This window comes from Rhea pennata, chromosome 1 (genome assembly GCF_028389875.1).
Source record: "Rhea pennata isolate bPtePen1 chromosome 1, bPtePen1.pri, whole genome shotgun sequence".
NCBI lineage: Eukaryota > Metazoa > Chordata > Aves > Rheiformes > Rheidae > Rhea > Rhea pennata.
The window spans coordinates 78165740-78187956 of NC_084663.1; the positions used below are offsets into that span (position 1 = coordinate 78165740).

At 36.8% G+C, this 22217-nt stretch overlaps 1 protein-coding gene across 2 annotated transcripts in view; it reads right to left on the reverse strand.

The window, feature by feature from the left end:
- WNT7B (Wnt family member 7B) overlaps positions 1-22217 on the reverse strand; it is a 94000-nt gene that overhangs the window by 12465 nt on the left and 59318 nt on the right. The window lies entirely within an intron of this gene.

Here is a 22217-nt window from a genome sequence, read left to right on the forward strand (position 1 = left end):
CTTATCTTGGTTCTTGAGTGTGCAGGGCACAGTGAGCTGCTGTGGCAGCTTTATTTCCTCTCTGAAACAACTAAACTACTGTCATGTAAGCATAGGCTTGTTTCTGTGCAAAGTTCAGTTTTTCTTTTCTTATGATGCCACTACTTGCCAAGGTTCCTTCTTCCCAATTCCATATTACAGCCATTGATGCTGATTATACGAAGAGAGGCAAATAAACCCATTTTTTTTATTAGACACTAGTTGGCCAAGTTACCTTTGGCATGTGTAAGCAAAGAGATACAGTGGCAGAATGACTGAAAAGAACACTGCAGCTGCTTCCTGCTCTGCATCCTGGCATTGACTTAATTTAGGGCTAGATCATGGCCCTTCAGGTTTTACTGTTCTCATTTATAATGTTTTCCTACAAAACTATTTTTTGGTGCTATCATCATCATCTTCTGAGTATTTTTCTGGTGATAAACAATCTTTTTGTATCGCAGCCAAAGAATAACTGTAAAGAATTTGTAGAAAGTTGCTGAAATGCTTTAATGACCACACACAGAGCTTTGACATGGTTAATGGATTTGGGAAGTGAGGGAGGGGAAAAGCTTTCCTTCTAGAGGAAAAAAAAGAAATAACCTCAGAAGCTATTTTTAAATTTTTATTTTAGGATTCACAGATATCTTAACTGTTCTGGAATGACCTGTGCACAATGTGTTTTTTTTAATATTTCTTATTTTTATAGATAGCTTCCTGAAAGGTTACACCACTGCTGGATTTGAGAGAGATCCTACAAGAAGCAATCATAAACTGTTTTTTGGCTCCATTAACTTGTTTCTCCAAAGCAATAAAAAAGAAAATTAAGGTAAGAGAAAAATAAGAGCGCTCCATGCTCTTCAGGTACTGAGTAGGTTAAACTCACTTGTGTAGTATTGGAGTACAGTGTGCACTGGAAGGACTGACTTTCAGACACAGAAATATTTTGTTGGGGTGTACTATGTGTGTAGTCTGGTTCAGTGGTTCCCAAACCATGGTCCGCAGAACACTGGTGGTCCAGGAGGCCATGGTAAAATTTTGCAGCTAATCCACAGAGCTACATTAAACAGTGTTTTTAATAGTGTTTTCAATTAAAAGTTTGATGATAACGATGCCTGGTGGTCCACAAGAAATTCTGAGGGTTGATAGCACTCCAAAACAGTTTAAGAAGTTTGGGAATCTCTGTTCTAGTTCCTAGTATATTCTCTAAAAATACCTATCAATATTCACTCCTCTCTTCCTCACTCTCCAGCTGAAGTCAAGCTGAGACCCATACTTTAAAGTATATCTTATGGACCTGCAGGATTTCTTTCTTCATTTCCTTTTTAAAATACCTATTCCTAATTTATAAATTGAAAACCTGGAAATACAGTAACATTAGATATTAGAAAAGGTCAAGATTTCCTTCATCTTCAGGAATAAATGATAATGCAATCTGCCTCAGGAAGATTTTTGAGGAGTTCAGACATTTTTGAAACATGTGCAGGAAAGCCTATAAAAAATAGCAAGGTACTGTTATCATGGAATACAGCTATAGTTCAAGAGATTTACTAGGACATTGACTAGAGACATACTGCTTCAATGCTATTTTTCAACATATTCTACATGTATCCAGAATAGAAGGTAAGTCATTTTATAATGGCCACTTTGTCAGTGACCTGTCCAGGAGTTTTTACAAGGCATTTCCCTTGATCAGTTGTTTAAAACTAAATTCTATGTATTTATCTTCTTCTCTTTTTCCCTCTTCACCATCATACCTTCAGCACTGGAGGAAAGCATCTTTCTTTGATCCACTTGAAAGCTACAGGAGTAGTGAAATTATGTCAAGTCATGGGATAATACCAGGTGGAAACCATATTGACTCTCTGAAAAGATCATTGTTGCATCCCAATACAGTTATAAAATAAGAAAAACTCAGAAAGAAAATTCATCTTGAAAATTGGATTCCTTTTGCAAGTTAGGTCATTTCAGTAAATGCTGTTCAATTGAACCTGCTAAGAATTAAGCGTGTTTTGTTTTGGTTTGTTTTTTTTAATTAGAAGATGTTCTGAAACTTCTCTTGAACTCAGTACAGACTCAGTATAAACATCTCAGCAGTTCTCTAAACACATAGGATCGATACATTCTCTCAGAAAATGCTGATGGAGGAGAAAGGGAAACCTCTGTGCTCAAATAACGTGTCTGCTCAGAGCTTTCCATTAGCATGTCATCACATGGAATCATTTCTAAGTAAGTCTTTTTCAGGTGGCTAAAACAATTTAAACAGTGATTGTTGTGATATCTGAATGGGGAACAATAACCTTATTTTATGAAATTTTCAGAGATTCAGAAAAAATATTCAAAAATATTCCTATTCTGCAATGAAGCAAAGCCAAGACTTTGCAAAAACATTCATGAAAAGGAAAGAGAATATTACAAATAGCAGCAGATTTGGGATTTGACTCAACTAACTTGAAGCTGGATTTTCCTTTTCCTGGTAAATATCCTGATTACTCCAATAATTTGGCATTATATTTGCTCACTATCTGTGTCTCTGAAGAAAAATTCCTTGTTTGATTTAAAAAAAAAAATAATGTCCTGTAGACTGGAATAATTCCAGTGAGATCTGATTTTGATGGAAAAGAGACTGTTTGGCTTTCATTATAATCCTTGAATTCATCCATTTCAATGTTAGAAATGCCTTCTTTGGTGGCAAACAAGACATTTTTGTTTTAATTTCAGAAACACAGAACTGCAAACAGAAATTCTGTGATCTGAAAACTCTGACTCTGCCAGTCAGAGCTGCTACCATTTGCCCAACTTCATTTGCATTCTGACTGCTGGTTGCATTGAAAACATGCTCTTCCACCAACTAGTGTAGGCAGTTTCTGCTCGCACAAACAGATATTGGATCATTGCTTCCTAAAATGAGCAGTTTCTGATAGATAGAGCGAGTCTATTTATCCATTGTTGCAATCTTGGAGCAGCCTATACTTTAGCCCTAATTTAGATGTGACCTCTGACTAACTTTTAGACTGCTAACTGAGCACTAAACTTAGTATGGTCTGACGTAGAAATTATTACAAGTTCCATAATTGCTGTAGTTTACTACATTCTAATACATATATATTCAGCAGCATATAACCACAATCAGCTGAGAATCATGTAGGCTAAATATATATTTTTGTCTTTCAGCTGTGGGTGCAGCTGTAAATATTTAATTGTTTCATAGTTATTAGCAAGGCATCTATTTTTCTGAGTAATTAGGTAAAGATATTACTATTCCACATATCATTCAGAAATGTCTTCTGTCAGCAGCCAGATGAATAAGAGTGCTACTGAATGTCATCTAATAGAACTATAATTTAATTTCAAATATTAGACTGTGGAATAGATACCGTTTAGACAGTAATTTGCTAAATCCTAAGTCAACAATGATAGAAAAAAGTTACATGCTTCTATTAAACAAAAAAAAAAATTACACAGTCTGTAGACACCAGTGGATCTTTGATTGTATGACAAAATTCAATATAGGTCAGTGGTAAGACGAATTGAACCACAACATAGGTTAGATTTTTTTTTTTACCAAACCAATCCTTTTGGACATGTCTTCTTTTGCAAGTGCTAAGGACACACTGAGTAATTTCTTTTGGGCAGAAAGCTATAGATACATCTAAATAAGCAAACTAAAATTAAACAGTAGCACCTAAGGTAGGGATGGATGAATTTTTTTGCTAGCAAGCCTAGTAATTTTTTATTTTGTTCAACATATTCTTTAGCAATTCTTAAAGAAAATACTTCAGACTCTTCTCTTTGGGTTTGATCCAAGGGTAATAGAAGTCAGTGAGAGTTTTCTCACTGTCTGGAACAGATCTTTTCTCTATTTGTATTTTCAGTGTAACTGATTCTGGACTTCTCGGTTTATAAGCTAAAAGTTGAATGCAGGAATAGGGATACTTTTTCCAGTTTTCTAATTTACTACACCCAGTGCTACATGTAAGAACTACAAAATATTGTAGTTTGTATAAGCAGAAAATACCATTAAAAAGTAGGAATAGAAAGATCCTCAAGAGATCTTCTAGTCCACCCCTCAGCTATCCCTCAACATAGGCTAATAATACAGATATCGTTCAGAACAGCTTTTTATTTATCCTGCTTTTAAAGACCATCAGCAGTGGAGATGCTGCAGGCCCACTGGACAGCCTGTTCCAGTGCAGCGAGCTCCTGTTGTTATACATGTGTTACCAATATTAACCTGAAACTGTCTCACTGAATGTAAATCTACCACTTCTTACTCTACAAAGAACTGATTTTTCCATTCTTCTAACAGCAGCCTCTAAACATTTAAATACCTTTGTCCCTTTTCTAGACTTGTTCCACCAGTCTTTGTAGGACATAGTTTCAAGACCTCCGATATTCCTGTTGCACTTGCCTGGATTCTGTAGACTAGCTGGCACATCCCTTGCAGCGCAGCAACAGAGATACACCTGAGCACTCCAGCTGAGGCTTTACTCATTCTGGGTAGAACAGAAGGAGCACTTCACGTGTCTTGCATGCTATGCTGGCGTTTACTCATGCCAGTACAGTGTTTTCACAATAGCAGCACATTCTTGACTCTTACTTAGTTTGTGCTTGTCTTCTGTGCAGCTGCTATCATGCCAGATGTTTTCCATCTTGCATTTGTACAACTGATTATTCCCACAAATGGATATAGATCTTTATTTGTCTTTCTTGTTTACCTCTTATTTCTTTTCTCTTTTCTTTTTTTTCAGACCATTTCTGCAATTTTTCATGATCGTTTTCAGTTTTGACTCAAGCTTTCTCCAGCTTCCTTGCAGTTCTTCCTAGCCTAGCATCATTTTTAAATTTAATAAGCACTCCTTATTCCTTCATTCAAGTCAAGAATGTAAATACTGACTGGGGTCAGATGCAGCACAGATGCCAAGGAATCCCATTCAGTACCTCCTTCCATTTTGATAGTTACCCTCCAAGTAGAGTTTCCAGACAATATGCCCCCATTTTGTTACAGTTTCATAGTTTTCTTAGAAGAATGTCATATGAGGCAGTGTCAAAAGCCTCCTTTAAAACCAAGGCGTATGGTATAAACTGCTGCTTCTCTGCCTCTGAGAATCTGGGTGACATAAGAAGGAAATTAGATTGGTTTGACATGATTTATTCTTGACAGATTCTTGTTGACTGTTACCAGTCAACTCTTTTTTCAGTTATGAGTTTACAAATGGGTTTTTGTTTGCATATTTTTTCACTTACTGAAGTTAAGCTGATTTGTCCAGGAATTCCTCTCTTTTTTTTCATTCTGACAAAGGCAATGCATTTGTTTTTTAAACTCTTCTTAATCAGAGTTCTCCACAGGTTTTCAGCTCTAATGACTGTCAGGACTAGAGGCTCTAAAACGGCTTCATTGAGTATTCTGAGATGATGGACAGCTGACTAGAAAACATTCAGCTTAGATAAATACCTCCCTCTACCTAATACTGAGATTGTATTCCTCTGCTGTGATATTAATTCTGTAAGCGTCTGCTCACCATTGACCCTTTCAATGAAGGCTGATGCAAACATTTTTTGGCCTTCTTGATCTTATCCTTCCTTTATGCTCTTCATTGAGTCCACTACACTGAGGTTTTTTTCTACTCACTGACAAAATATTGACTGAAAGATTACCGTGGAGCTTGTTGTCAAAATAACAGATATAGTCAATCATGGTCATATGACTCTTCTTTTAACCTCTGCATTCAGAAGTGTTCACAAATGATGAACCTGATATAGACTGAATAGCTGTTATTCCAGCCAGACTTCCCGCTGAAATTTAATTGAGTCTTCCAGTTATCATGCAGGTAACATTCTCTTTACAATGTTTATTCTTTTCCTTTTTCCTACCTAAAACTTTTCTTTCCTGTTACTGTTTAATTAAAATAGTTATGTCTGATTTTACTTTTTTCATCCAGATAGGTGGTCTTAATCACAATGGATTGATGTTGAATTTAAACAAATGAGAACCAGGAGTTTAACATAATTTCAGTGGCTTCCTTGTAGACTGTTCCTTATGTCTGTTATAGGTTACACTTGGGAGGGACAGAGAATGATGCAGCTTTCAGAACTGAGAATGTGTAATGCTATGACATAATAGTTTATACACAGAGTCCTCTGTTATTCAGCAGTTTTCATCTCTAGACTCCCACTAAGTTTTTAGGGTTGGAGGTGCTAGGATTTTGGCCATCGCTCTAGAGTCACACTCTCAACTAGATTGTTTTCAGTTGCTTATGTGGGTTTGTCCAATTTTCTTTTAGAATGGGCTGTACATGAGCCAGATTTATTTCACACTTGCCTCTTTGCAGCTCCTTGCTGTCACTATTTTTAGTACTTTTGGAAGCATGCCAATTAAAAAAAAAGCTATTTACTGTGCCTCTGCTTTTTACATTTTTTCAAGTGCTTTTCCAATTTCATGGTCATTTTCTGAAGGCTTGGTGGTACTTTCCACAGGGGTTTCTGTAATGAGACTTCCAACAATTTACGGGAGTGTTTTTCTTAAATTTACTTCATAAATATATTCAGTTAATTCTTGGCAACTGTAAATAATTGTCAGAATTACTGTTCTAAAGCGAGTATAATTCTATTATTGACTGTCTTTTGGCAGCATGTCCTTTGGATTTTTCTGGGACAGCTCATGCAAGTTTAGCAAGCTGGCTATGAGCTTTTGGGAGGGTATATTAAAACACCCAGAGAAATAGGTAATTTTTAGCATCTCACTTGTAAACTTCTCTTCGTTGTAGCAAACTGTTCTTATTACGTCATAGCTAACAAACTATCTGTATCTCATTTTTACAAAAACAGGGAAATTAAGTTTTGATTCAAAAGCACCACTACTTGTTTTTGTTAAGGTTTAGTCCGAACATGGTGCTGAGCATGGTATGTTAAAGAATGCACAGAACTATGGTTTGAGAAATATGCAGTGCACAAAGCACACGGAGAAGTTTCCAGATACACTGTACTATCGACAAAAGTCTGTGCAGTGTCACAGTTGACTGTGTTTTCACAATGCTACTGCTAATACCATCAAAGTAGTATGTGGGAAGCAATAGCTGGAGCAGAGTGATAGTCTCCTGTCTGTGTTCTGTGCCTAGATCTATTGAGGTTTTGTTGTGGAACTTAATGATTCCCTATTGAATGTTTTGGCTTTTTTTTTTTTTTAATAATGACTAGTGTTTTGATATATCATAATTGTAATTGTAATATGTTAGTGCTCAGCTGAAGATATCTTGCAGAGTATTGATTTTTTTTAAAGTTCTTTGCACCCCTTGTTGTAGAGCATAGACTTTTGAAGACACCTCAAAAAAAAAAAATGGGTCCTATAACATATTAATGTCCTTAAATGAAAAGAGGCTATGAGGAATCAGGTGTTGTTAGAAAAACTCAGTCATATCAGTTCATTCATGATGACAGTTTTTATGTGCAGGATTTGCCTCTGCATTATGCTCTCTATTTTTATGGGCATTTCACAAGGAGATATGAAACAATTTAAGAAAAAAAAAGAAAAGAATCTGCAGATATGTGGACATACCTTTTTCTGTTTTCCTTTTTCTTTAAGGTTGTTACTGATAGTGCTTTTGTATTACAATATGGCCTGCTAAAGTTTTCTGAGGGATCTGTGGCACTCAACAAGGGAAAGATTGTCAACTCCAACTTAAGAAATAGAAAATATGCCTTCTGCATCACCAGAAAGAGAAGAAAATGGCAGGAAAAAAAAAAAAAAAAAAAAAAAAGACTCCATCATGGAGAGGGGAACAATGTTATTACATTTTTAAAGCAAATTGATTTTCTAGTCAAGTTTCTGCTCCAGTTTAGCAGGATGTAACTGCTGAGAAAGGCACTAGCAAAATTTTTTGGTCACTGAGATTTTCGTGTGTAGGGGTTTTGTAGGCCTTTAGTGAATCAAGCAGTACAGAATGGGTATTCTCCTTGACTGTCAGGAGAGGATCCTTCCAACCTAAAATCACTCTGCAATTCTGTGATTATATCTGACTTTACTATGGACCCAATTTCACAAACCTTTTGTCATCCCCATTGCCACAAATGTTAATGTTAAGAAGTCATTGCCTTGCAGAATCAGACCTTCTCAGTGGATTTACTGCATGGACTCTGCTGCATCAGTATTTTAATTAACTCTTTTCAGTCATTTAAATGGCCTGATTTATAAATACACTGTGTAGGGGAACATTTCTCTAAAAATAAATCTGTACTGCCATTTGCATGAAGTCATCTTTCCCTGTATTTTCTTATGTCACTTCTAACCTAGATAACAAATCCCTGAGGGCAGTGGTCATGTCTGCGTTCTTTTGTAAATCACTGTGCACACCTGTGCTTTACTGTAGAAACATGTTAAATAATAACACCTTTTAAAGAGTTCGCTGAATTATGGATAGTTGTAAGCACTAAGCCCTTATATCTGGGCATGCCAGAGTGTCTGTGGGTGTGTATCTGTGTGTGCAAGTGTTTATGGATGCTACAGATGAAATTTCAGCTTTCACTTCAGAATTTTTTTAGGCAACTTAGTTAAATCATGAATGTTATCTCAATATATCATGCAGATTCTCTGAGTGCACCCGTACTGTTTTGCTCTAATTATTTGAACTACATATAGCTAAGTGACACCCAGTCGAAATTCGTGTTAGACACAAATCTGTTTACGCAAGATAGAGTCCCTGCCTTAAAGAGCTGAGTCTTTCAACTGGAGAGGGGAATAGAAGGGAAATACTCTTAGCTCTGTTTCACAGCTGATGAGCTGGGACACAACAAGATTAAGGCATTTATCCCTACGGCAAAAGGAAATATTATAACAAGTAGTCCTCTTTTTGATATTCCCTTCATGGGAAGACCACAGAGGAAGTCAGCTGTAGAGCTCTCATCTCACATCTGATAGGCAAATTCAACAGGGTTTTCAGGGAGAACGCCCATGCAGCTAAATGGTGGATCAGGACAGCTCCATGAATGCTGCACTGTTCCTTGGGGCTAGGGAGTTTCTTCTCTACTTTTTGCATCCTATTGCAGTATGTCAGCTGTTGTCAGAGGCTTAAAGGGATTTGGACACAGCAATGCTCAGCATTACCATGCCTGCCATCAATACAGGAGAAGTGCATGGTATTTGAAGCCTGCTCCTGCCACCATGTACTCGCACCTCCTCAGATACCATACCAAGACAGGTGAGATGCAATCAGTTTTGATGTGGCTGTTTAGGATGTTACCATGTCCCAGTTGCTGTGCATTGCACATGGTAGCAGAAGAACCATGTCTCATCTGTTTTAGTTCACAATTCAGCCCAAACAAGCCCACCCTTGGTGATTTCAGCTGAGAGGCTGGGTTTTCCATGCATCGGTATGAGCATGCCTTCCCTCTGCTAATTCTGCTACAGAGATTGCATCTTACAGGTGTAGGGTAAATAGCTGGGCAGGCACATCATGAATCACTGGTGTCATCTGTGAGAGCTTAAATTTTGTGGAAAGTAAAGGAGAAAACTGTGGGGAAAGGGCTGAATGGGAGTCACTTTCAAATTTACTTAAATATTTTCCAAGTGCTCTTACACTGCTTGGATGTCTGCATTCACATTTCTTTTGCCTTACAGGTCTTTCTGAGAGGAGAGCTAGGTTCAAATAATGATGTTCATCCTTTTTTGTGTTTGAAGGGTCTCTGCCTGGTAGTCTAGTTTGTAGCCCCAGTAAGCAAGATGTAACACAAATCATACATATGAAAGAAATTTAAAAGAGTAAAAAGCTCAGAGGATTTTGGATAAATACACAAAGTCTGGATGCTTATCCAAACCTCTTTGGTTTGCAAAATGAGTCTGGAAACATCACAAGAGCAAAATCTTTTTTACAGTATTTCAGCTCTTGAGCTTTTCATCCTGACAGGAGTTAGGAAGTGACAAGATGCAGAAAAACAAAGGGCAATTATTTTAATCCTCTCAGGCATCATGAAACATACTGATCACTGTCTAATCTGGAACTGTTTGACCATCCCTATCAGTCAGGTTATTTTATCTGCTAGATTACTGGTTGTTATTTATTATTTGTATGGTGTTAACATCAGTTAACTGAGCCTATATTTTGCCAGGTATTGTACAAGCCATCCTGAGATGATGATCCACACCTACAACGGTTTGTACATGAGGACCAGACAACAGAATAGATGCCAGCATTGTGAGTTAACTACCCTTTCAGCTGAAAAATCAAAATGTTATGAGGATAAAAGATCAAAGTTTTAGTCCACAAAGAACTACTATTGTTTTTAGCTGTGATGTCCTCAAAGTGAAAGATGAATTTTAAACCAAGCTCAGAAGCAAATGCTATAAACCTTAAAAGTACTCCAACTTCAGACCTGGATCTAGGCTTTGTGACCAGGAATAGGACAGAGAATTGCCTTCGAGTATTTAAATACAGCAGTATTTAAATAGATAGTTTGGTATTCCAAGTTAATGCTGCTTACGTAAAGGTACTTTTAAAAAATGCTAGCAAATATCACTACTGCAAATCAACAATTAAAATGAGATATGGGTCTCATTAAATAATCTTTACAGCCTCAGGCTTTGTAGAAGTTTGTTTCCAGATCTGTACTTTTAAGCTGACCCTATCTCTATGATGGGCCAAACCAAAAGCCAGATCTGAACACCACTGAACTCTGGGAAAGTTCAAATCCATCGTTTGTGGTTCAGGTTGAGCTCTAATTAAAACAGACCAGTTTGAAAGGCAAATGTCTTAAAACCAAAACAAAACAAATGTTCCACGTGAAAAGTCTTGGATTAGGCTATATTGTACCAAGTAGTGTTTTTGTCTATCACATGAAGTAATGTTCCTCTGGCTAACACAAAGTGACAGCATGCACAGGCTGCTATATAAGATATTCAAAGCAGACACTTTGAATTTAACTTTGAGCAAGGCACAATATTCATGGAAATACCTCATGCTGTGTAAAAGCCCACTAGCAATCTTACTAGCTCTCAAATTTGAGGGTAGTCTATTGCCTTTCAAAATTTCCGTGTCCACATCTAGTAACACAGTAGTCCAGCGTCTTTTAAAAATCAGTGTCTGCATTCTTTGAATGAAGCTTATGCCTCATTATGTCAGTAGTATGTGGAATATTGCCACTAATCCTTGAAAACAAACAAAAAAGTGGTGCTGCAGAAACTTATGATTGTGTAATAGGGTAGGGAAATCCCAGCTAACTCTCCTGCTAAGAGCTTGTGTTTATGCTGTAGTTATTACAGCATCTGAAATAAAGCAACGTTGACCAGTGGACAAGAGAAAAGCAAACAAAAGAGAAGGGAACTTTGTTTCAGCATTACTGAAATGCTGAAGTAAAAGTAAATGGGAGACAGCAAGGAGAAAAAGAAAGGAAAAGAGAGAGAAAGTATTCAAGCCTCATTGCTGATGTCAAGATGTCACTGTGCACCAGTAGCTAGAAAAAGAATGTCTTGGACAGGAAGATTTACTCCAAGAATCACAGCTCACATACAGAGCAGAGAGCATACAAAAAGTAACTTGCAGTTACTGTTCCTGTGGGATGAATTCTGTCTCTCTTTAATGTTACATGTAAGCACAGAATATTTTTGTTTTGTGAAATTTGAGTTCGCACTCTCTGTGGATAACTACCTAAAGTTTCCAGACATCCCTCTTATGCAAATTGGGTTAGTAATCTTATGAGAAAAAGCTTTCTCATAAGTACTGCAATTTTTCAGTACAGTCTTCTTTTCAGGCCTGGACTTACTTTCTATAAGAACAAATCCCTTCATGATATTTCCATCTTCTGCTTCTTGGTCAGATAAGAAGACATTAACAGAAACCATTTTCATTTTACGATACCAGAGTACTTTACCAGTGTTCATTAACCTCACATCTCCCCACTGCAGTTAGTTTATTAAGCTTCCCAATTCCCCATAGAAATTAGTCATCTGTAGTCTCCAGACAGAGAAATTATGACCTAGTGAGATAAGAAGTAACTTGCCCAAGGTCACAAAAGACATAGATGGCATAGTTGGGAACACAGTCCAAGTCCATTATCTCCTGGTCCATGCTTTAACCGTAAAATGGTGGTTTTCACATTGAATGAAGAACCACAGGGAATGTGAAAAATAAAAGGATGGGAGTTTTCTTGAGTTTCTTTAAATGTCACCTTCATTTCAGCTTGGACAGAGAGTGAAAAATTATTTTATACACTCAGAATTAGTACTTCTCAGGTTAAAGAATATTCAAAAGTTTTCACTCTTTACTCGGAGGAAATTTTCAGTTCAGACTTTTCATTACTGGTCACATTGTAATTAAAAGAACAAGCCTTCTAATTAATCATTCAGTGGCAATATATTAAAGTCTTTTTATGACACCTTTTAAAACATACCAAAACAAAACAAAGCAGTAAAAGACATATCTGTACAAGGAAATGAGAGACTTTCCACTCACCACAATATTTTCTTCTATATTAACTTTGTAGTGTTCATGAATGAGGATTGCCAGTAACCTATGTGCTTCTTTAAAATTTTCTTAAAAGCAAGAAGGAAAGTAGGATGGGAAGAGAAACATAGTCAAATCCTACACATGATAATGTACTGATTTAGATCAAAACAACGTGAAAGATAGACATGGTCTTGTGACATTGTATACCGTACAGCAGAAAATATATACTTATCAACTTGTGCTAATCTTTATCTGGGTATGGAGCACCACAAATATTTGGGGATGAGAAGCAGTTAAAGAAGAACTTCACTGTTTAGGCAAGTTCATCATCTTTGTTATACAGCTAATAAAATATTTCATGTTTTTTTCTGCCTGGGTTACTGGCATTGGCAGTCCTCCAAAACATTGACATTTCTCTCAAGAATATCTTTCAAAAATGTCCTCACATTAACCTTCTCCCAGCCACTTACCCATTAATAAGCATAATTAGCCACACTTAAAAAACAGCAGCGCATGATGCTCTGTACTGACCGCTTCTGGTTTTGGAGCCTTTGCATTGCCATTCCCCATTACTGATTTTTCCTTCTTCTGGCCCATTTCTTTTTCTTCCTTTCTTTCAACACACATGCATAGATCTGCTATAGTCTTTCCCAATTCCTCATACCACTAGCCAGGCAGTTTAAAGGCTTCCATTGCAGAGATTGAAAACATACTCCATATTAAATTTAACAGAATAATATGAGTGGCAGGTCCATGTTTCAAACACGTTCAATTTATATCGTAACTGACAATAAGCAGCAGGGGAAGCAACTTGATGGATTGCTGGAGGCAGTGGCTGCCCTTTCTCTTGGAACATGTCTCTGTCACTTGCTAAATAGGTGCACCATCTGGTGGTAATTTTGGACTCCCACTTGTTCTTAAATTTCCAAATAGCAGTGGCGGTATGTATGCCTGTGGTTGCAGTATTTCCTTGACAGTATCTGCCTGAAAGTCATTGATCAAGACAACTTTTGTAGGTACTAACAGTGAATGAGTACCAAGCATAGCCAGAACATTCAATGAAGGACATGTTTCCATGTCTGTTATGTGGAATAAACAGGTAAGACTTTATAAGAGATCCAGATGCTCCTCTGAGAAATTCATATGAAAAGGAAGAAAAACTTCAGAGACAGAAACCAAAATTAGCCATTAGCAAGCTTGATACACAATTAGGGAGTCTAAGCTGGCAAGATAATCAACAGGGACCTCCAGACACTCATGCAGTCAATTTAAAATCCAAATCACCCTCTGGAAGAGCTTCTCTCTCTTCTTTGGCCATACAAGGAATACAGGCTGACTAGCTTCCTATCTTAGACATCTCATACCAATGCCTGAAGCTGTGTGGTATGAACTTGGGCCAAAGGAAAGAAGCGAGGAAGAGACTCCCCGTTTTTCTACTTTTGTTGTCTGAAGCCATTTAGTTCAAAAATAGAGACAGAAACCACTGCTACTCATTGTATCATTCCCCTCCTGCAAGATTGCGTTGACCCTGCCAGATAGGGCATTGTGTGGAGACCTTTCCTGAATAGAACAAGGGGAGGCTGAGTTGGATAGAAAACAAGTTTTCATGTTGTCATACAGAAATGAATCAACAGGTTATCATGTATAACATCATCCATGAGTAAGCTTGGTTTGTTTTAGCAGCTTGAACAAACTTTACAGTCTACAATAATTTGTCTTTAACTATTGTCATCAAAGTCTATCCATGTTTGTTGAACTACTATCTGGAGATTTATCTGCCCTCCTCTCAGCAGACCTGTTGGCTTTCTGGAGAGAGGACAGTCTATTTAAACACACCTCAGCCATCTAAGTCCCCTTCTTACACCAACATTGGGTAAGTCTTAGGAAACATTTCTTTCACAGTCTCAGTAATCTAACGTTGATCCTGTGTAGCTTAGATATCATCATAGATAGCAAGTGATTACACTTATGGGTAGCAGTTGTCTACTGGATCTGCTTAAAATCCTAATGCCAAATCTGATCAGAATTGGATAGGTTTAACACTTTCTACTAGTTGAAGGATCAACCCTCACTTGATCTTGCGTGCTGGCATTCATTCTAACTCCTATATTCTGCACACCACTTGGGCGTGTGCTTAGAGTGAAGCATTTTCAAACTCTCTTTTACTTTAACAGGAGTTAAAACACAGGGTTTAAAGCTAAGCAGATGTTGAGTAAACAGATTACAACTTAAGTGCTTGGCTAATTTGAAGCCTGAAAGAACAGCTACCTTTAGCACTACCAGGCTAGGTTCATCTTTTCAAGCCTCCAAATAACATATGATATAGTCCTCTTTCTTTCTCTTTCTTTCCTTTTAATTTGATTCTCTTATCTCTAATAATAATGATAGACTTCATAGTTATGAGCATACAATACATCAGTATGAAATAAACTACCATCACAGGCAACTGAATCAATGCTAAAAAGGCATGCACCACACTCACGAAAAATTTTCTTAATTAGAAAATAATACATTTGTCAGACGTAGTATTTGGAACGTGCCACTACTTCATTAGAAAAAGAAATTGCTTGTGACTAGAGGCAGGACAACAAACTGCATGGATCAGCGATCTAAGCATGAATACTAATGCATTTGTTAGCTAACCAACATGTACTGATCAACGATTGCTGTGTTTTTTGTAATGTTTGTAAATGCCTCACTGTGTGCTTCAAGCTTTTTGATTAAGAAACAGATGATTTACCAAACAGAAAGTATACCCAGGAACAGTGGAGGTAAGGAAGGAATGCTGCTGCACTTGTAACTGAGAGGTCTAATATATTTAGTCTGTCCTGCTTGATGTAGAGGCTGGACTAGATGACCAAACCTATCAACTATAATTCCAGGGAAGATGCTTTAATAACATAGTGACCACATTAGTAAAGCTTAAGGAATCTTCAAAGTCATTAGAGAACCCTAAGTTATTTGCAGGATGTTATACCAATACATTAATTGTTATCCTGCACTAACTTTCATTTTACATTCAGAATTTTTCTTGTAGTGACAAGATTTGCCAAAACCTGTTTGCGTAGTTGTTTTGTAAGTAAAAAATGAAATATTGTATAGTTGATTTCTACTTTATCAGTTAGCTTCTAGATAAGTCCCTGCTATGAAATTCAACTTTAAGCTCACACTCAACAGCCAGGGACATTTACAGTGGCTGTAAAATCCTGGCTTGGGTGAAAGCAGTAGCAAAGCTCTATTGACTGAAATAGGACCAGAATTTGCTCCAATGATTTTGGATTAGGCCCAGCACTAGACTTTATTTAATTTTAAATGTTACTTGCCTTCCTAAGTGTGTGTTACATTCTAAGTCATTGACCAATAGGACTTGGACACTAGAAATAACTAATTCAATCAGCACGCTATGGATCATTTGTAGCCAGCAATTTTATTACATATTGACATGAAAAAATGACATTAAGGAACATTAACGTTCCAAGTCAGGCACTTGAAAGCAAAGAAATGCCAAACTTAATATTGCTGTGTTAGTTAGCCCTGTTGTGTCCGAATTATGATATAGTATTTAATTAAATAATAGTCTAGAATTTGCATACTATCTTCTCCACAGGACCTCTGACTCACTCATCCCGAGGCAGACCAGTAACATGGAAAATTTTATCCTGAACAGCTAAAGACAAAGTTAAATGCAACAGAAAATGAGGGGTTTATGTGGGCCAGTGATGAGCATGCCAGGATCAAAGAGTTATGGGTCATTACAGGCTCTGCCTGAAAGACCGTGTTACACATAACAGCAAACATTTTCCACTATGGCTTGTTAGAGTTTTATCAGGATGACTGTAGAGTGCCAAAACTGTAACTACCCACCCCCCTCAAAAAAAAAAAAATACTACTATTCCATGTCACCAATTGAAAGGAACTATTCCATTTAATAAAACGTTAAGTCCATTTTGTTTTGAGCCATTGAAACCAAGTATTAACCTGCATCCCCAGGCAACTGCATGGTCTTTTGAGCGCATAATGCCCCTTTTTATAGCCATAGGTCCAAGATCATAGGAAGGCGGTATGTTGTAGTGTGTAATGTCTCTTACCAAACGGTGTGATGTCCTATGGAATCATTTAACTTAGACTAGATGCAGAAGGATGAGAGAGCAAAGCTCCTGAGATACAGAGACTTGAGTCTCCCAAATTACAGCTCTCTGTATCAGTTTAAATCGAGGCAAATTAATTTAAATCAGAGAACTAATTTAAAATGAATTGCACTAATAAACCAAAATTAAGTTGTTCAGAGTCAGGTATATCAGTGTGTTTTAGTTTGAAAATGTTTATAGAAAAATATCTGTTCCAAGAAAAACTGTGCTTTTGTATGCAAAATGGAATAAAATCAAAGTTTAAAAGCTAGCACTCCTCTCAGAATGGAAGTTCCAGATTTCATTCAGGTTAACATCTACCACTTCTCATCTAGCTGCAAGTCATGCAGAGTTCATGAAATAATTATATTAACATATTAGTGCTATATTTAGAATAAGGATATCTGCCTTTTAAAGCAAACATTCTGCCAGAGGTAAATATTTAAATAGCAACGATAATATTTTAATTTAAGAGAACTTATTCTTTTCTCAAAATCATTGCCCTTGAGGAAAAAAACAAACAAATGAGTTGCAGTTGAACTAGAGAGTAGTAGTACCTTACAAAAAGATAAGAGACTGTAAATTGCATATTAAATTGTATATTAATGGTTGAAAATGGTATATATGTTACAGATTATATATGCTCGACAAATTTTGTTATAGGGAGACAAAAAGAGAGATGATGAAATTAATGTAGCAAAGGACAAATAAAAAAAGTCAAATAAAATGTATTGCTGGCAATTCATAATTTACAAATGGTACTGTCCATTTCCATGTTATCTTTTCATCTGTGTTTTTTAAGGGTATTTTGAAAGCATTAATGAAGGCTGTTATGGGGTGCTGGCATCTAAGGAAATTGTTAAAGCACAGAAAAATTATCACCCACAAACATTTAAATTGATTCACTAGGTTGGGGAACCTCCATTTCGGAGTGTCCATTTTCAGATTCTTGATGATTTTCAGAATTTCAGAACTAGTTCACCTGTTGGACACACACACTTTTGTAGAAAGCAAAACTCTTCAGCATCTTGGAATGATTAGGAAAAAGAATTTCAGGATGAATAACTGAAACAAAATTGGCCCGTGATGTGTGGACAGTCTCCAAGAAAAAAAAAAAAAAAAAAAAAAAGTCACCGAAGCCCCACAAACAGTGACAATACTCAAAATCTATAAATTTTAATGTTTAGAAGATACTTCCTAAAAGAAGGCTCTGTCTACACATTTGATTGAACAATTCAGTGTCACACATTTTTTGCTTTCTCAAAGCAATCAAGAAACATTACTTTTAATTTATTACAAAATTATGCATTGCTGAGCTCAGAATTGAGAGGATCTTCAACCTACTCCTCTCATAATAGAATGTTTCTTTAATAAGGCAGTACTTTCTTAGAATATAAGCATTTTTCTTATCTTTTTTTAAAGCCTCCAAATGACAGAAGCCTGCTGAAATTAAGAAGTGTCTGAACCTACTGCTCATAACAGATTGTCTCCTCAGTAGTAAAAATAATAGCAATTCTTAGCACTGTAGTTGTTTTGTAACTTTTTTTTTAATCAACTCTTCCCAATATCTGCTACTGTCAGCTGACAGGGTTCTTTTCTTATTCAGGGTTGGGTTACCTTCTTGTCTTGCTGCTTCTAACAGTAAAACATTTATCCACCCTTTTACAGTCAAAGTATGAACTATTTGAATCTGCTCTTTAATTTCCTGCAAATATGTTAATGCAAAATATATAGTCCTCTCATTTACCTTTTCTTGTAACAACTAAACTACCAGAGCTTTACTCCCCCTTTTTTTTTGCTTTCTGTCAGACTGAAGTGCACTGTAAAAACTGAGCTAATGCCTTATGGTAACTTTTCTGGTAAGTACAAAGCATGCAGTTTGCACGCCTTATACTAACTTAGTGCCTAGAGCGTAATTAATATAAATGTGCAGCTATTTAGGTGGAATAGCCCAGCTCGAGTCCAGCATGGTTTTCTATCTTCGTACTGCAATTTAAGGGATCATCACTGACATAACTGAAATCATTCTGCAATAATAATATGTATAAAATACATCTAATAAGTTAGCACATATATACTTGTTATCGATAAGATTAAAGATATTTTTATTCCTCCTTCTAGCAACATCATATCATCTGTGAAAAGGAATGCACTGTTTGAGAAATTCAATAGGCAGCTTTGCAATGAGTATTGGAGACAGTCTGATATATTCTTCCTGCAAAATGAGCAGATTGAGGAGCTCCTCAGGTTTTGTATTTTCTTCTCCTTAATGTCTGCCTCTGCCTGCCTATCAGTTACCCAGCTAATACGAGTTGTGTCTTGCTATGCGTATCTCACTATTTTTTTAATTCAACTTAATAATGAGAAATCGCTCTGTCTCTAAATAACCAAGGATTATTCATCTTGCAGTACACTACTGTGTTTCTATTAATAGCTATACTTGCATAAGCTCATTAAATTTGCCACGGTATTTATACCATCCACTAGTTTAACTAAACATACTGTTGCAAATGCAGTGGCTCAACATGGTAGTATGTAAAATAGATGTCAGCAATCATTCCAAGGTAGCTCTGTTCATGAAAGAGGATCAGTTTGTACCGGTCTTATGTGGCCTTCTGTAGGTTGTGCGTAGTCTTAGCGCAGACTGCAGCTGATTGAATACATCCTGTGTACCTCTCTCCTGCCCTCCCAAATAGCCTACTTCAGTAGGAGTGGAAAGCTGATACCATCCCCTGAGGAGCCACCTCTCACACTGAAATCCTTTTTATCAGATCCTAGCACCAACTCAGCTATCCGGTTCAAATCAGTGGAAACAAGTTTCTTTGATCGTTTGCTTGAATGCTAATAGGACATTGTAATTTGGAGCCATGCTCTCTGACAGTAGCAAAAGACCAAAAATCTTTTTTCACATTAGGTCTGGAGGCCACTGTGCAACCGAAGTTCGTACTAACTGACAAATGCCTAAACCAATCATAGCACCTACTGCTATGACAAAGATAATAACTGCCTTTCCTTTGGTAAAGGGTCTACCCTGCTCTGTATCACATTTAAAATAATCTAATTCCAACTCATTTTTCCCCCTCCAAATTGTTTCCAGCTGTATGATTCCTTCCTTTCCCTTGTATTGTTTTTATTGGATCTAACACAAGTCTGTAAAGATAGATTTTCTCATAATAAATACACAGATGTTACAATAATATACTTAGAGTCAACCTGATATATTAATATTATTAAGCATTAGTAAATATATCACTCAGAATGTAAATTGATTAAAAATTGGAAAATGACAATATAAAGTATTTGAGAAAAAGAAATGGCAGGAGGAAAGAAAGACAAATAGAGAGACAGAAGTGTACTTACTTTAGGTAAACTATCTGGATTCATTTATGGTTCTTTTCATTGATTTGCTGATAGCATTATAACACAAGTATCGTTGTAAAGCATTCCTAAGAATTCTGCCTGTCTTCATGTATTGGAAGTTTTCTGCTTGTACTGAAAGTCAGGCTTTCTGGGCTGGCCAACTCACACTGAACTAGACACTACTGTGCTAGATTAATGTATCTGCCTGGATGTGAATTTCCATTTTTGGAGAATAATGATTTTCTCTATTCCTCCCATTTTTGGTAGGAAGATTTTATGTATGTTTGACATCTCAATTAAACCATTATAATAGCCCAGAATAACAATGACTGGATTCACGTGTGAATCTGAATCCAAATTTAATTTAGCCTATATATGCCCTGAACCAAGAATAATTTACTGACTGACACCTCCACAGCATGTGTGGTAAAATGCCAACCATTTCTCCATGATGCCATCACTTACATATCTTTCAAGAGATATTCTCTTTAGACTCACAGCTAAAACACTGAGATGCAGTGTGGGTTTAGCTGTCTGTTTCCAGTGTAAATATACAGATTACCACTTTGTTTATGAGTATCCTTCCTTAAGAAGATACACCCCCTCCTTTCCTTAATCTTCCATTTGAAATTATACTTGTCTTTCTTTGTCTTGTGCTTTTATGTGCCTGAGTAAATGTGTGTACATAATGTTCCACTTTATTTTCTGATAGCGTTTCTCAAAATAGCTTATAAGATGCTCTTCACCTGTGAGTTCATAAAATCCATGCATCAGTTACAGTAGCCCTTAAAACTGTAGTTTTCTCTTCTATCCCTCTACTTTTCTGTCTGGAGTGTGAAATAAAAGTTGAGCAAATGCATGGTTACTTAAATGTTACTCTTCTCTTAAGCCCCTCGCTGCAAGTAAGGGACTTCTGCTCCCTGCAGAAGCATCCTTTCAAGATGTCAGAAATCTACAAATCCATACAGAAGGTCAGAGCTTTACAAAACCTTCAGCACTCCCTTGTTTTTTTGCCTAGTAATTTGTTGATTCTTCCCTGTCAGGTTTCTGTCTCAAAGAGTTATTTTCCCCTACATTGTGTCTGAAAAGTTGTATTTTGGACATTCTGAAGTATGTGAAGTACAGTCATGTGAACACTATTAAAACTGATTGTCTTCCAAGTCATGAGTCTAACAAAGGATGCATCTACAGATTACTTTGGATATCTTGCCAACTCTATTTTGCAAAGACACTTTTATCTTCTGTGCTTCATTTTTGCCCTAGGTTTAACACTGCCAAGAGCAGTCTGTTTGTGAGCACTTCAATCTGGAGAATTGCAGCGGAAATAGTCAATGCACAAACGATTAGCCAGGGTAGTGCACTTTCAAGCAATAATAGATTTCACTTCTGTTATTGATTCTGACTCTATGCTTTGGAGGCTGCACTGGCTATTTATTTGCTGCCAAGGAGTTATTTGGTTCCAACTGTTATTAATGATCCGTACATTTTAGAGGTATCTTTACAAGAGATTGCTCCAACCATCATTTGAGGCAATTGAGACCAGTCCTCAGATCTGAAGCTCTTTTGCATCAGTAACACGAAAGGACCAGAGTCTATACATGTCCAGATCAGGAGCCTTGACTTGAACAAGTAGGTAGGAGATTAATCTTTCAGTGATGGGTATCAAATATATAATACTGATTGATATGTGATTAACCAATTAATTTGTGAATTCATTGGTCAAAGAAGGCATCTTGTGGCAAGAGGAATGAGTGAAGAGTGCAAAAGTACCTTTATGTGAGAAGCTGGTGTGGATACTAGAGTTGAGTGCAGCAAGGTGTCAAATATAACTGTGTACAGGGAGAGGGTGTGTAAACAGCAGTGATACTTCTATTTGGGGGCAGCATGACTATGGAAATGTTCCCAGCTATAAATATACCAAAAAAAAAAAAAAAATGCACACAATCCTCAGTTAATTCATCCCATGCCACATCCTTTGTTCATGCTACTAATTTGGATCTCTGTCACTTTTTATCTCTGGCTGCAGTAAATCTTTCACATAAATATGAATGCCCCATGTATAACATAATTGTTACAGTTGTTATTTTGTCCTCTGAACAACCTATTTGCCTTGTTTTAATATAAACCCCATATATTAAATGTACTCATTTACTGAAGTACTTCTTAAAAAAAAAGACCTCAGCTCTAATTCAGCATAGCTAACTTTGAGGGAATTTCTCTGGCATAGTGAGATCCTGGAAGACCTGAGGCTAGACAGCGGGTTTTGTGTCACACACTGTTG